General features: G+C 41.1%; 1 protein-coding gene and 1 pseudogene across 2 annotated transcripts in view; both read left to right on the top strand.

Moving 5' to 3' along the window:
* The window catches only part of CNTNAP2 (contactin associated protein 2), a 2,193,843-nt gene that overhangs the window by 1,977,218 nt on the left and 202,018 nt on the right, over positions 1 to 14,607 (top strand). The gene's annotated exons all lie outside the window — the stretch shown is intronic.
* On the top strand, positions 1,823 to 2,387 carry LOC122438794 (annotated as a pseudogene). Its single transcript, XR_006268643.1, has one exon. The product of XR_006268643.1 is annotated as a 40S ribosomal protein S16-like (transcript).

A 14,607-nucleotide genomic window follows, 5' to 3' on the forward strand; every position in this document is an offset into this window, starting at 1 on the left:
TGTGGTGGTAAATAGCATTCTCCCTGACCTGGGCTTTTCTTTGGGGTCCCAGATGCAAAGGAAAACCTGACCTATTAACTTTTCTGGAGAAAGGGTTTTAAAAATTCCGTGGTAAAAACAAGCCCTTTGTAAAACACCAAATGTAATAAAGGAGAGTTTTGGACTTTGCCTCAAGTAAATGATAAATAACTTTTAAGTTTGTGCCCATTTCTATTACCCACCAAGTTTTGGACCTTTTTGGATAAATAGTTTTCATTTTCCTGTGTGTGTTGTTGAATGTTTTTATTCCTCATTCTTTAGCAATAATGAGAATTCAGTAATATGAAGTTTATAAAAATAATACTCTATCATTTCCTACAAATTAGCCATGATTTCAGCTGAAACTCTACCCATTTCTTTTCTTTCATGAACATAAAAATTATCATTGTCATAAATTTTCTGTAGGGTTTTGCTTTTAGATTACTCACATTTTTTGCTCCCCTTACAAGCATGTCCATACCAACATTCTGATTGACCTTAAGTATTTTGTTACATCTGCAGGACATAAAGACCAGTCTGTGGTGTGCAATGGCTCCTCTTTGCAACCTTCTTTCATGGTCATCATTGCCAGCAGGCAGCTCTGGCCTTAGCAGGGCTCATCCAAGGCATCCCTTGGCTAGAGGAAATTCACTTTCTTAAATGATCAATCCTGAGGGGTCTTGAGCTGTGTTTAATCTGCCTATCTTATAGATCACCCTGGCTCTGAACTCATTCACATACTTTTACCTCCATCAATTGCAACTGACTGTAATAGTAGATGGTTTAGATAAATGGGTATTTTGCTTGTTTTGCCCCAGTTAGGACCAAACCCTAAGGAAACAATAATGACTAGAGTCAACTACTCTCTCTGAGCATCCCTAAGCTTGGCATCTTAAATATATGATCTCCATGTTCTCATGAGGTCTGGGCATATGATATAGATATTGTGTAGTGTTTAACCCAGCCTGACAATAATCCTCTAGGTAGGCTTCTAAGTGATGAGTTCATGAAACAGAAGGTGGCTTCTAAACTATTCAAGTTCTGTAAGGTAAAGATTCTCAGCAAAGTTGAATCATTGGCAGTAAAAATTTAACATATCTATGTTCTGGATGAATGAAGTAAGATCAAGTGGTTTGATCATTGCTGCTGCTGCTGCTAAGTCGCTTCAGTCGTGTCCAACTCTGTGCGACCCCATAGACGGCAGCCCACTAGGCTCCCCCGCCCCTGGGATTCTTCAGGCAAGAACACTGGAGTGGGTTGCCATTTCCTTTTCCAATGCATGAATGTGAAAAGTGAAAGTGAAGTCGCTCAGTCCTGTCCAACTCTTAGCGACCCCATGGACTGTAGCCTACCAGGCTTCTCCATCCATGGGATTCTCCAGGCAAGAATACTGGAGTGGGGTGCCATTGCCTTCTCCAGTTTGATCATTGCTAACAACTTAATTTCCTTATATGCAGCAGGCACAAGTATAGTGAAATACAGACATTTACTGAAAGCCTACTATGTGGGAAGCAGTGGATTGATGGTGAGGAGATGGAGGTAAATGAGATGAGGCCTGGAATGAAGTGGAAGCTGTGGACCCAACTGCAGTACAATGGGAAAGCAAGACAGAAGTGCAGAGTGATACCTGGACATGGAACCAGCCCATTGTGTTAACGGCAGAGCTGCTGTTAATGTCCCATCCAAGGATAGCAGGGCAGACCATGCTGGGCCGCACTGAATTCTGGGGGCAGGCGTTTGATTAGAGGAGAGGGCTCTTCAAAAGAATTTGTCATGAATGAATCTCAAGCTTAAAAATTCAAGAAGCCGCTTTTCCGGTTGCGGCGCCGCGCGGTGAGGATCTCTTTTCTGCGTCTGCAGCCATGCCGTCCAAGGGCCCTCTGCAGTCAGTGCAAGTCTTCGGACGCAAGAAGACAGCCACCGCCGTGGCGCACTGCAAACGAGGTAACGGCCTCATCAAGGTGAACGGACGACCCCTGGAGATGATCGAACCGGCACGCTGCAGTACAAGTTACTGGAACCTGCTCTGCTCCTGGGCAAGGAGCGGTTTGCTGGTGTGGACATCCGCGTCCGAGTGAAGGGTGGTGGTCACGTAGCCCAGATTTACGCCATCCGCCAGTCCATCTCCAAAGCCTTGGTGGCCTATTACCAGAAATATGTGGATGAGGCTTCCAAGAAGGAGATCAAAGACATCCTCATCCAATACGACCGGACCCTGCTAGTAGCCGATCCCCGTCGCTGCGAATCCAAAAAGTTTGGAGGTCCTGGTGCCCGTGCCCGCTACCAGAAATCCTACCGATAAGCCCATCATGAAGATCAGGGTTTCCCTGTATAGCACCTTTATAATAAATGTCGTGGGATTTAAGGTTAAAAAAAAAAAATTCAAGAAGCCTTGTGAACCTCAAGTAAAACAAAAGTAAAAAGCACTTAAAGATACATTACTGAAACCTAAAGACAAAATTTTTTAAACTCATAATTTTAAAAAAAAAAAAGGATTTATTCTTGAAAAATAAATTAGGAGTTTTAAAAACTGATATAATCGGTATTTTTAAAATAGTTATTTGCTTTTAATATTGCAAAAGTAGATTGCTTTGGAAAATTAACAGTGAACAAAATGTTTTAGGATTCAGATCAGTTAGCTTTTTTTTCAACTTGTTCCCCATGAATCAATGATATTTTATGAAGCTTTGCTCTCTTTAGTTTCTAACATGAAAAAAACTAGGGAAATTTTTAAATGGGCCAAAGACCACACCAAAAAAGTTATACAAATGGCAAATAAGCATATGAAAAATGATCCACATTGTATATCGTCAGGAAAATCCAAATTAAAACAACAGTGAAATACCACTACACATCTATTAGAATGGCCAAAATCTGGAATACTGACAACCCCAAATGCTGACAAGAATGTGGAGCAACAGAAACTCTCATTCACTGCTGGCGGGAATGCAAAATGGTACAGCCACTCTGAAAGACAGTTGGCAATTTCCTACAAACTGAACATGTTCTCACATACATTCCAGCAATCATGCTCCTTGCTACTTACCCAAAAAAAAAAAAGTGAAAGCTTTAAAGTAATTAGCCTCCAAGTAATAAAAATAAAATGGAAAAAAATAATAAAAAAATTAAAAGGTGAAAGCTTCTGTCCACACAAAAACCTGTGCACAGATATGTATAGCAGCACTGTTCATAATTGCCAAAACTTGGGAACAACCATGATGTAGGTGAATGAATAAATGAACTATTGTATATCCAGGCAATGGAATACTATTCAGAGTTAAAAAGAAATGAGCTGTCAAACCATGAAAAGACATGGTAGAAACATCAATGTGTATTACTAAGTGAAAAAAGTCATTATGAAACTGGATAATTCCAAATATATAACATTTTGGAAAAGGCAAAATTATAGACAGTAAAACCATCAGTGGTTTCCTGTGGTTGGAAGTAGGAAGGAGGAATGCCTAGGCAAAGCACAGAGGGTTTTTAGGGCAGTGAAACTACTCTCTAAGACAGATACTGTTATGACGGGTGCATGTGCATGCGTGTTCAGCCACTTCAGTCATGTCTGACTCCTTGTGACCTCATGGACTGTAGCCCACCAGGCTCCTCTGTCCATGGACTTCTCCAGGCAAGAATACTGGAGGGGGTTGCCATTTTCTTCTCCAGGGGGCCTTCCTGACCCAGGGATCGAACCCGTGTCTCCTGTGTCTCCTGCATTGCAGGCGGATTCTTTACCCCTAAGCCACCAGAGAGGCCCCATTATGATGGGCACATATCATTATTTGGGGCTTCTCAGGTGGTTCAGTGGTTCAGTGGTAAAGAATACACCTGGCAAGCGTGTGACACAACCTAGCAGGTGATCCACCACCATGTATCACTGTACATTTACCCAAACCGGTAGAATCTACAGTACCACGAGAGAACTGTCATGTAAACCATGGCCTTGGGTGACAACGCCTTGACAGCGTCCTTGACAAATTAACAACGTGATGTGGCAACTGTACTAATCTGGTGTGGGATGTTGAGAGTGGAGAAGGTTGTACACGTGTGAGGACAGAGAGCAAGTGGGAAACCTCTGATTCTTTCTCTCAATTTTGCTATAAATCTAAAACTGCTCTCTAAAGTATTAAAGAAGAATAGGGGATTTTTTCCAATTTTACAAAATTTTATTTTCATCCTCCCAGATTTTTCCCGCAGCCCTACTTCCTAAGACTTTATTTGTGCTTAATGGTACACTCTCTATATTTATCCTTTAAAGATAACCCTTTAAAGGTACCAGTTCAAAGATAGATCAACAAATAGATATGTAAATAACAGCTTATCCCTGCTTTTTTGTTACAAGAGGTCTTCTAAGAACTCTTTATTAACTTTAACGTGACCAAATTTTATTTTAATATTATACCCCAAATTTCAGACTTTACTGACCTGAACTTGCTTCCTTTAGACATCTACAAATTTACCATTTACCACTCCAGAGACCAATTTTACTTCCTGTGTTACTATCAGAAGAGTTGGGTCAAGTATAGCTTAAAGAAGGGTCCCTAATTTAAACTCCTACATGAATCATTCTCTCTGCAGGCACCAAAATATTCTTTAAAATCTTCTATTCCTTTTGATCCTTTCCTTATGACCAGCAGTGCGGCCAACATCATTCTAAACTAATATTGTTTTTTAAAAGAAGGAATCTGTACATTTTAGAGTTTTCTCAGTTAAAGAAAGTTAATACTATTTAGAACAGTGGAGCAAGAATACCTTGAATTCCAATTTCAACATTATTGAAAAAAAAAATTGAACAATCATGTGACTCTCTTGACTTGCAGTTTCTTTATAAATTGCATTAATTATATAAAATGTATTATTCACAGGACTGTGAGGATCAAATGAACTGAAGTACCCTGAAAAGCATTAATGTTATGAAAATGCAAATTATTATGATGGATGTTAATAACTAAGTCAGAGGTCCTGCCGTTGAGGGTCTCTTTAGAGAGAGGACTGCAAAGTGCCGTACGTTGCCTTTCAAGAGCCACCAAGAAACCTGCTCAGAATTTCTCTGTCCACATGGGTAGTGTTGCCCTAAGTGGCAGCAGAAAGCTGAATATCCCTCCTGTTTACATTACTGCTTGCCCACATCTATAGGGCAGTGACAAGCTTTCTCTGGAGCTCTAAGATTACAACGTCCCACAAGACATTAGCCCTCAGAGCTGTCCTGCTCCATGGCCTGCAAAATGGCATTCAGAGTCAGCCCAGCACTTGGCATGCCATGACCCTAATCACATCTCTGTCTGTATCATGGAATTATGATGAACCATTTAACCTGAGCACCGTTAAAGCAGCAGATACACTTGAGATTAAGTAAGAATGGATTCTAAAGCACTTTCTTGGGGTTACGATTTATTGAGGTCTTTAGAAAATAATACTGGTTGCTTGAATATAGAGTTACAAAAATTAAAAAGGAACTTCTAGATCCTAGAAGCCTCATCTAAAGTTTTTCCCTTACCCCGAATGACTAACAGTCTCTCTGCCCCCTTATTGGGCTTTCCCGGTGGCTCAGCAGTAAAGAATCTGCCTGCTATGTAGGGGCCACAGGAGACAGGGGTTCAATCTCTGGGTCAGGAAGGTCCCCTGGAGGAAGGCATGGCAACCCACTCCAGTACTCTTGCCTGGGAAATCCCATGGACAGAGTAGAGTCAGACATGACTGAAGCAATTTAGCACGCATGTGCACGCGCACGCACACGCGCACACACACACACTGTCCCCTTATTAAGGATTCCAGCTTCAACTCAGATTAATGAGCCCAGGTATTTCTCATGCTTAAACCAAATGTAATTCAAATATTTGCACAAGACCATTGCCAGTCACTTCTTTCTAAGAAGTTAACAGAGATTAACAAGATTGCCAGTGAAATGCTTTCTAAACTTTACTATTAGAGTAATTGAAATTAAATCCCTTTTAAATAGATCTACTCTAGCCTGTTGGCTTTTTATAATTCCTTAATAAGTGTCTCCTATAATGGAATCTTATAAATTTGGTTTAAAATATAAATTAAGTCATGAAAATCGAATTAAAACAGTAAACCAAGTTATAAATTTCAAAGTTTATAGGCACCCCTCTCCTATTAAATAAGCAAAATTATTATCTTGTGTGACTTTGTAGTCTCCTACTGAATCAGAAGCCACGTGTGGTTATTACAGCACTTTATAACCCCTTTAGAAATATAAAGGACTAGTGCAAAAAGTTTTATTTCTATTATCATAATGAATTTATCATTATTCAGACTTTTAGCTTTTACTCTAACATTTAAATGTCATTGGGTGATTTATTTCAACACTTCTTCAACTTCTCTTAAATTGTTAAGTTTGTGAAGCTCTTTTTGTCACAAAATCAAAGTATCTCAGGGTTGAAAGGAATATTACATTTATTCATATTCAACTGACATTTTGTTGAACTCTTCCTTTTAGGCCAGGCACTGAACTAAGTACGTTCACATATCTTACTTTATTTAATCATCACAGCAATTTTGAGCTGTCGGCATGAGCACTCCTATTTGAAGAAACTGAGGCTTCTAAGAGAGTCAGTCTGTTATCCACAGTCACAGGACTTTGGAACAACCCCAACCCCAAGCCTGGTGTTTTCTCCACGATATACACCAGCTCAGTGATCCCTTTGTAACACACCCAGTGACTGGGATCCACACCACACCACAGGAAGGGGCTCGTTCCATATCTAGACATTTCCAACAGCTAGAAAGGCTTCGCTCACCCTGCACCACCATCTCTATCAAAGACAGAGAGCAAATTCATGAACAGAGAGTGGATATCCGGCTCTGGCTTCAGATCCCTGTACCTTTAAGAACTCAAGAATGCACACATACCTTCAAACCTCCTAACTCCAAGAAGGACAAGTAAAAACATCTAACCTAAAGGTTGAAATAACCTGAAGCTTTGAAATAATCAGAACTCTAAATAATGTGAAGGTCACAAAAATGATGCCCTTTTTCTTTCCCACATATTAACTTCACGGTTCCAGTTGAAACTCTCCGCACTTTTTTTCTTTCATGAATCTAAAAGGAGACAGTCTAAAAAAAGTTGTCCTGAGGGTGTTGCTTGTAGATTACTCATGTTTCGGCTCCCCTGCAAGCAGGTCTACTCAGCCATGTCCACATTGCCCTTGAGAACCTCAGCACGTCTCCAAGGCGTCCTTCTCTAGGCAATAGTCCTATGTGTAATGGCCAGTTAGAGAGTGCCATGGAGAGTAGGTAATACATCCTGCCCAATTTGTTCTCTTTTTATCTCACCACTCTGAGAGCTAAGAGTAGGCCTAAGTCCCAAAAGTTCTGAATAATTTTCCCTTCTTTCTTTGCCTGCCTTCCTGAGATTCTTTCTGTGTGGCTGATTAAGTAAACACACGCATAAACACACACACACACACAGAAAAACAAGCACAGTTGAACTGGACCTATGGATTTCTAACTGTGAGCCTCAGATAACAAGACATTTCTTTGTATTTTTTAGGGCACCACCCACCCACATACCCTATCCATGATTTTGTGTTTACAATGGATCAGACCTTTCTCTCCAAATGTATCAGGTGAGGGATGAAACAGGGGACATGGAGAGTCTGACCAAATAAATTCTTCTGACATGAGAGACCACTCTAGATTGCTTTATAACAAAGCAGGTGATTTGCAGGGTAAATACAGGCCATGCTTTGTGAGTTTTCCTATTGATGAAATTCATGCTTTGAATTACTGATTGATAGCTGCTGAAGCATTGCAGTATCTCTGTTCTAGTCTGGAAACAGTGCTGTAAGCAATGCACTTCTGATGACTGAAATTCCAAAAAAAAATAAAAACAGAGAAATTATCAAAGTAAAGCTCTACATCCAATTCTATAAGGCGCGAGGAGGGCAGGCGCACTTGGTCAGGCACACTGTCCGCTCACATCCTTGCTCAGAGGTCACAGAGAGGAATTCAGTCTACAGCTGGGAGCTATCAGCCTCAGTATAGTTCACGCATCTTCATCATGACTGCACAGCAACCCTCTGCTCATGACAGGAGCTCTGCTTCCTCTGGTCAGAGGATAATGTGGAAATTATGACACAAATAAAATATTTATCCTCTGGACAAGAGTAAGGAACTCACAAGCCAAGATATGGCTGGCTAGCACAGTAGACAGAATCCATAGTGAGTGTCTCTGTCTGTTCCGGCTATTATAGCACAGTACTATAGGCGAGGCTGCTCATAAACAACAGAAATTTATTTCTACAGTCTGGAGACCGGAAGTCCAATATCAGGTGCCAGTGTTGTCTGCTGAGTGTTTTCTTCTTGGTCACGTACTTCTCTTTGTATCCTCACATGGCAGAAGGGTCTCTTTTATAAGGGCACTAATGTCATTCATGAGGGCTCCACCCTCGGAACCCAATTACCTCCCAAAGGCCCCACTTTCTAAAACCATCACTTTGGGCATGAGGATTCCAACATGTGAATTTGGGGGGAACACAAACATGCAGACCATAGCAGTTGACATCCTCTTTTACAAACACAAACACGAACCTGTTAGTAATCATCTGCCCCCGCCCAGGTCTCCCCTTCCTATCGATGACCTCACCCCACCCCAGCAACACACACACACAGAGAAACACACACACGTTACTCAAACACACACACATACATTCACACATATACACACATACATACACACACATACACGCATGTTACTCATACACACAGACACACATTCACACACATACACACACGTTACTCATACAAACACACATACACACACATACTACTAAAGTTACCACCATTACATTGCCAGGATATTTGGTATTTTTCTAAAATAAACTTTAAGTTAAACTTAAGTTAACTGTAAGTTTAAAAGGAAGAAATTGTGGAAAAGTAGGAACAGTTTAAGGAATATACTTGGAATATATTTAAGGAATATACTGAGCCGCTCTCCCCCCTAAATGATTCCCTGCAGACTCACTCACTTCCTTTCCTGTGACCTGACACTCCACTCATCAGAGCATCCCTCGAGGTAGCAGGAGTGGGTCTGGAGAATAGCGAGGCTGTTACTGTTTAGCATATAATTGTGGATTTGGTTCTTTAGAGCCAGGTGTAAGTTAGGGGCAAGGAAGATGGCAGACAAGCTCTGTGAGGTGGCTAAGATGACTTCTGTGAGGCCGGAATTATTTAGTGAGAGGAGGAAGGAGCAGGGTAGGCAGAAGGAGGCTGTCAGAGAAGCTGTCCTTCTTTCAAGGTCTTGCCCGAGGCCAGCCCGCCAAACAAAGACAGGGGAAACTTGTCCTTCCTCCTCCTGGCAGTTTCCTTGCGACCAAGATCCAGGATGCAGGCTAATTGCATAATTGCTGTAACTTAGTTACATTGTCAAATAAATAATCTCTAGTTTTTGATCCATGTTAGAACATTGTACTGTTGGAAAATGTATTCCAAGCTCCTAAAAGCAATTTATATTATTATAATGCACTATGTATCATTATAAACATGCTATTAGCATAGACAGTGTAAGCATTTTTCCTTGAAACCACTTGGTCTTCATACCCATCATTTAAAAAGACTGCTTAACATTCCATCCAGTGGATTTGCCAAAATTTATTTAGCCTAAGCATCTCAGGAGAAGAAAATGGCAACTTCTATTTTTGCTCTTAAAATGGTGTCCATTTTTTATTGTTAGTATTAAACAATACTACGGTAAGCATGTTTGGAAAAGGCATCTCGGTGTTTACATTATCTACGTAGGATGGACTGCCACACGTGGAGAGGTGGAGTTTGAGGATGTAAAGGGTTTGACTTCCCACGTGTGGAGCTGACCTAATTTCCCAGAACGCCGCACCAGTGTGCACGCAACACACGAGAAACCCAGCTCTCCCAGCGCCAGCAGCAGTGTGTTCTTTTTTTCATTGTTGTGAAAATAATAAACCAAAAATGGCTCTTTGTCATTTTAATTTGCACTCCATTAATTACTGGAGAACAGGAATACAAAAGAAAGATAGATGTGTCACCGGGAAAGGCCGCTCGAGGGCTGCAGAGTCGCGCAGGGCCACATCACAAAGGTGAAGTCAGTGTCCGGGTTCTGACTTCCCTTTGCTGGTGCCCCAGGGCGGGCAGGAAGGAGGGACAGAGCTGACACCCACCCCCTGCATGAGATTGTGTGACGAGGAGCTGCCAGAGGTCAAGTGAATACTGCTCATCAAAACCGAGCCTATGTGTGTTAACCCAGTGATCATACTCAAGACACCTACCCTAGAAAAACACTAGTATTAGAGACACATATGTTCACAGAGCGCTCATCACAGTATATTTGTGTGTGATAATGAGACATGGGGACTAGGATTTAACTGTGATACACAACCATGAGAAAGAGTGAGACAGACATATTTATTCATGTGACAAAATGTCCATGATACAGTATTAAGCTTAAAAGCAGAAAAGGGAAAGTTTGATTGTGTTTGCATTAGAAACTCATGCATTTCCTGGGCCAGCACCCTATTCCAAAGGACTTCTGCAGTTCAGACACCTTCCGGTGATGATAAATGGATGCATGGTGCTATGTGTAGCATTCTTTCGGTTTTATGTAGGAAAAAAGGTGAAAACACTCTGCTTTTGCCATTAATATAAGCCATAACTCTTCCCTGCACCAAAAGGCACTGAATATTCCAATTGTTGACATCTTATGGTAAAGTCAAAGAGAGCCCTGGCCAAAAAAAATAAGCATGGATATCTGTGTTATAATATACACCATCCACACAACACACACACAGGGTTATTTTCAACATGAGTGGAATCAGATTGTACATGGAGCAAAAATACCGATGCAATCCTTTCATTTTTTAAAAAATTTTATAAACTATTGGCACTAGTTACCTCCAGAGGTTACCTCCACAGGCAATGTGATGGAGTTGGGAAGGATAGGATTGTAGAAATATTCTGCCCTTTTGCTCTATGAAAGAGTCCTTTTTTCCCTTTACAATAAGCATGTGTGATTTTTGAAAGCAAAACTGAAACCAGTAGGTACATTCTACCTCTCCGGATATCTTCATTTTCATATTTCCTAATGAGAAAAGGATTTGGACACCTCACCTTCGCCCTGTTAGAGCAAACTACAGTGAAACAGAACAGTTTTCAATTTCTTTACTATCTGAATTCAATCTTTGATGAATTTTTAATTTATGCTCTTTGAGCCTATTTATTTGGTGAACTATTTATTGGTGAATTAAGATATTAGAGGCTCCAGTTCCACTTAAATGTGACAGATTGATCACACCCTGTTCACTTTTGCTTCACCCTTAAATCCTTGGAAAAGGATTAAAAAAATACAAGTCAACCTGAGCAAAGAGGACAGGGAAAGACAAAGTAAATGGTGAAGCTGAATAGACAAAGGCTAGAGCCTTAGTTGGTGGAAGGAAAAAATCCTTCAAGCAACCGACTTGTGCTCTGACCCTCAGAAAGGCTTAGATATGGGGGCCCAGGTGTCTCAGAAAGATGGAGTTGACCACAGAGGATTGGCTTCAAATTTATAAATGAAGCCAAGCTTCCCCTTGCAGCGGGGTAGCTGCCCCTAAAGCCAGATCAGGCAGAAGACTAGCAGTTCCCTCACTAGAGGGGCAGACTCCAGATAGCAGGATTGAGTGAAAGTTTTCATTGAGGCTTCCAGAGTCCTGCCTACAAACTCCATCAGAGAACAACTGGAGGATTGTTTTGGGGATAAAGTGTCATCTCTGAAAGAGGTGGCTGGTAGATACAAATGGGCCAGACCTGCCACCCAGCTGTGACGCCCACCCAGTAACAAGCTTCTGGGCAACACGTCCAGCCTCACTCTCACCTCCCACACCATCCATCACTTGTCACAGGATTCAAGTCTCTAATATAGCAAAGACCAAACAGAGGCTTCAGTGTAAACAGAGATCATACTGGAAGAACAAGCTGTTTTGAAAAACCAAAAAACTACCATTCATATTCTCCAGTGCAGGTCCATTTGCTGCCTAACAAATTGCTCCCCAAATTTAGTGGCTTAAAATATCAGCAGACACTCCACGGTCTCAGATGGTTTCTGGGGGCCAGGAATTTGCAAGGACTGTAGGGCGGTTCTGGTTTGGAGGCTCTAGGGGATTGCAGTCGGATGGCAGCTGGACCTGGAGGGGCCAGAAGCTGGCCAGGCTTCTCTCCCTCCTCCAGTTGATGCAGGGCTCCTCCATGTGGCCACCCCAACTGCACTAGTGTGACTTCTTCCACCAAAGAGGACTTGAGGCAGGCAGCTGCTTTCCTGGCTAGGCATGGCTCCAAGGTGATTGGTCCAGTTCCCAAGGCCAGAATCACATTGCCTTTTATAACCGAGCCTCTGAGGCCATGTGCCATCATTTCTGCCACATCCATCTGGTTCAAGCAAGTCCCAAGGCTGCCCAGATTCTAGAGGTGGGGAATGAGAGCTATTGTGACAGTCACCTTTGGAGAATTGATCAGAGAGATAAGAGAAGATATTCCATCCAAGAAAAGGGAAGGAAAGTATGCCCTTTCCCCCATGCAATTCAGTGTTGAGAAATTAACAATTTGAAAATTAAAATCTGATAGCAGAATTTTTAAAATGATAAGATTTAGAAAGTAAAAATCTAGTAAATTGTGGAGGGAAAAAGGAGAAAAGAAAGAGAGAGAAATAGAAAAAAGAGGATAAAACCAGTAAGTTCAAATATAGGTAATAAAAGAACTAGAAAAAGAGAACATAGAAAAGGGGGTGGAAAAAATTGCCAAATAGATCAAGACAGTCTCCCTGGGCTGAAGGGCATGAGTTTATAGACTGAAAGGGTTCAACATAAAAGAAGGAGGGAAACTATATGAATTCATAATATTATAAAGTGTAGGCTTATTAGGTATAAGTAGAAATTTCTAAAAATTTCCAGGATGCTGGTAAAAGAAGATTAGAGGGCAGCAGCTATGCATGAGGCCAAGAGAGCAACCAGCTCAGCTTGAAAAAGGAAGATGGATGGTCCAGGGTGACATTTCCAAGGAAAATATGGAAGAGTTACAGAAAGGAGAGCTACACTTCCAACTGAGAAAGGAGGGATTCGTGAGTGATAGGTATGCAGAAAACAAGGCAGAAAAGAAACGAAAGATTACACGGGGGTAGAGATGCAAGTGCTGTGAAGTATGTATGATCAAGAACAACAATATAAGCTTGTTACTTAGAAACAGGGAGTCAATGTCAGAGGAAGAAAAGGATTGTTTCTAAGGAGTGGGAATCGGGTGGGGTGGTAGAGTGGAGCGTTCCTATTATGTGTTCTAAGCCTTGTAGAAGTAAACTGAGTTCTTAGGCTCTGTATGTCATAACATCCTTTAGAATGATAAACTGATATACCACATTAAAATGATTGCTGAAAAGTGAAAATAAAAAGCAGTAGAAGAAAGCTCTCCCTCAAAGCCACTGGTATCAAAAAGAATGAAATAAAAAACAACAAAAAAGAAATATCTGTCTTCAACGCATCATGGACACAGCCATTACTGTAAACCACAAATCAGAAAGCATAAAGGCCAAATACTTTGAAATTTGGATCAGAACAAGAGAGGAGGCAGTGAAATCGTGTTTTTGTTAACTTTATTTTACTCAAAGTTTAAAAGTGCCTTTAGTTTCATTTCAGTTTCTGTCCCCTATTACATTTCTGTGAAATATGACTTTATTTTTTTTCTGTAAAAGTAGCATAGGAGATTGTAAGTTATTTGCACCTTTTTGGTGCTAAGTTTTTCATAACGAGCACAAATTTCTTTTAAAAAACAATCTAATGGTTCTTTTTTTTAAATGAAGATTATTTTTCTTTTAATGAAAATGTTTTTCAAGTAAGGATTTTCACCTATTTTTAAATTACCTAAAAATTCAATCATTATCTTTCCTTTTCCTGCAAATATTTTACCCATACAGTTGTTTTCAGATCAAATATTAAGCTTTGAAAATACCAGCCTGACCATACTGTGCAGACTGAGAGGTCAGCACCAAATTACAGGCTTTTAGAAGAAGGTACTGATGTTAGACTTTGATTCCATTTCACCCGCCAGGGTACAGATGAGAACCAGAGCCAACTCAGTCATTAGCTTGGATGGGCACACTGCCACAGCACCGTTAGAGTCCCACAAAAATATGTTCATTTCTTATAAGAATTATAAGAAAAAACGAACTTTTAGGATTAAGAAGCTATTTTTGATATATGAGTGTATTCATCTTTATACCAACACAGTTGTAAAATATGAACTTTTATAATTTTTTAGGGAGAAAAATGTCCACAAGGACAAATGTGCCCAGGCACCCAAAAGGCCTTAATAGGGCCCTGATGAGGACTCTGGGACCTAGAAAGATTTCTGTAGTTGGAGGTGGCAGAACCTAAACCAAACTTCAGGTCTTCTAACCCCAGCTCGGTGCTGGGGCATCTCCCAAGCCACCGCCTGGCTTGGGTACCGACACTCTCCACCATCCACCATCTCCGTGCATCTCCTCTGCCCTGAGCCAGGATGCACCTCCTGCTGCAGCTGGGTTGGCCCACCTCATTTCCCACGGTTCATCACAACTGTATCCCACCCGAGCTCCAC

The sequence above is a fragment of the Cervus canadensis genome, chromosome 3 (genome assembly GCF_019320065.1).
Source record: "Cervus canadensis isolate Bull #8, Minnesota chromosome 3, ASM1932006v1, whole genome shotgun sequence".
In the NCBI taxonomy this organism is placed as follows: domain Eukaryota; kingdom Metazoa; phylum Chordata; class Mammalia; order Artiodactyla; family Cervidae; genus Cervus; species Cervus canadensis.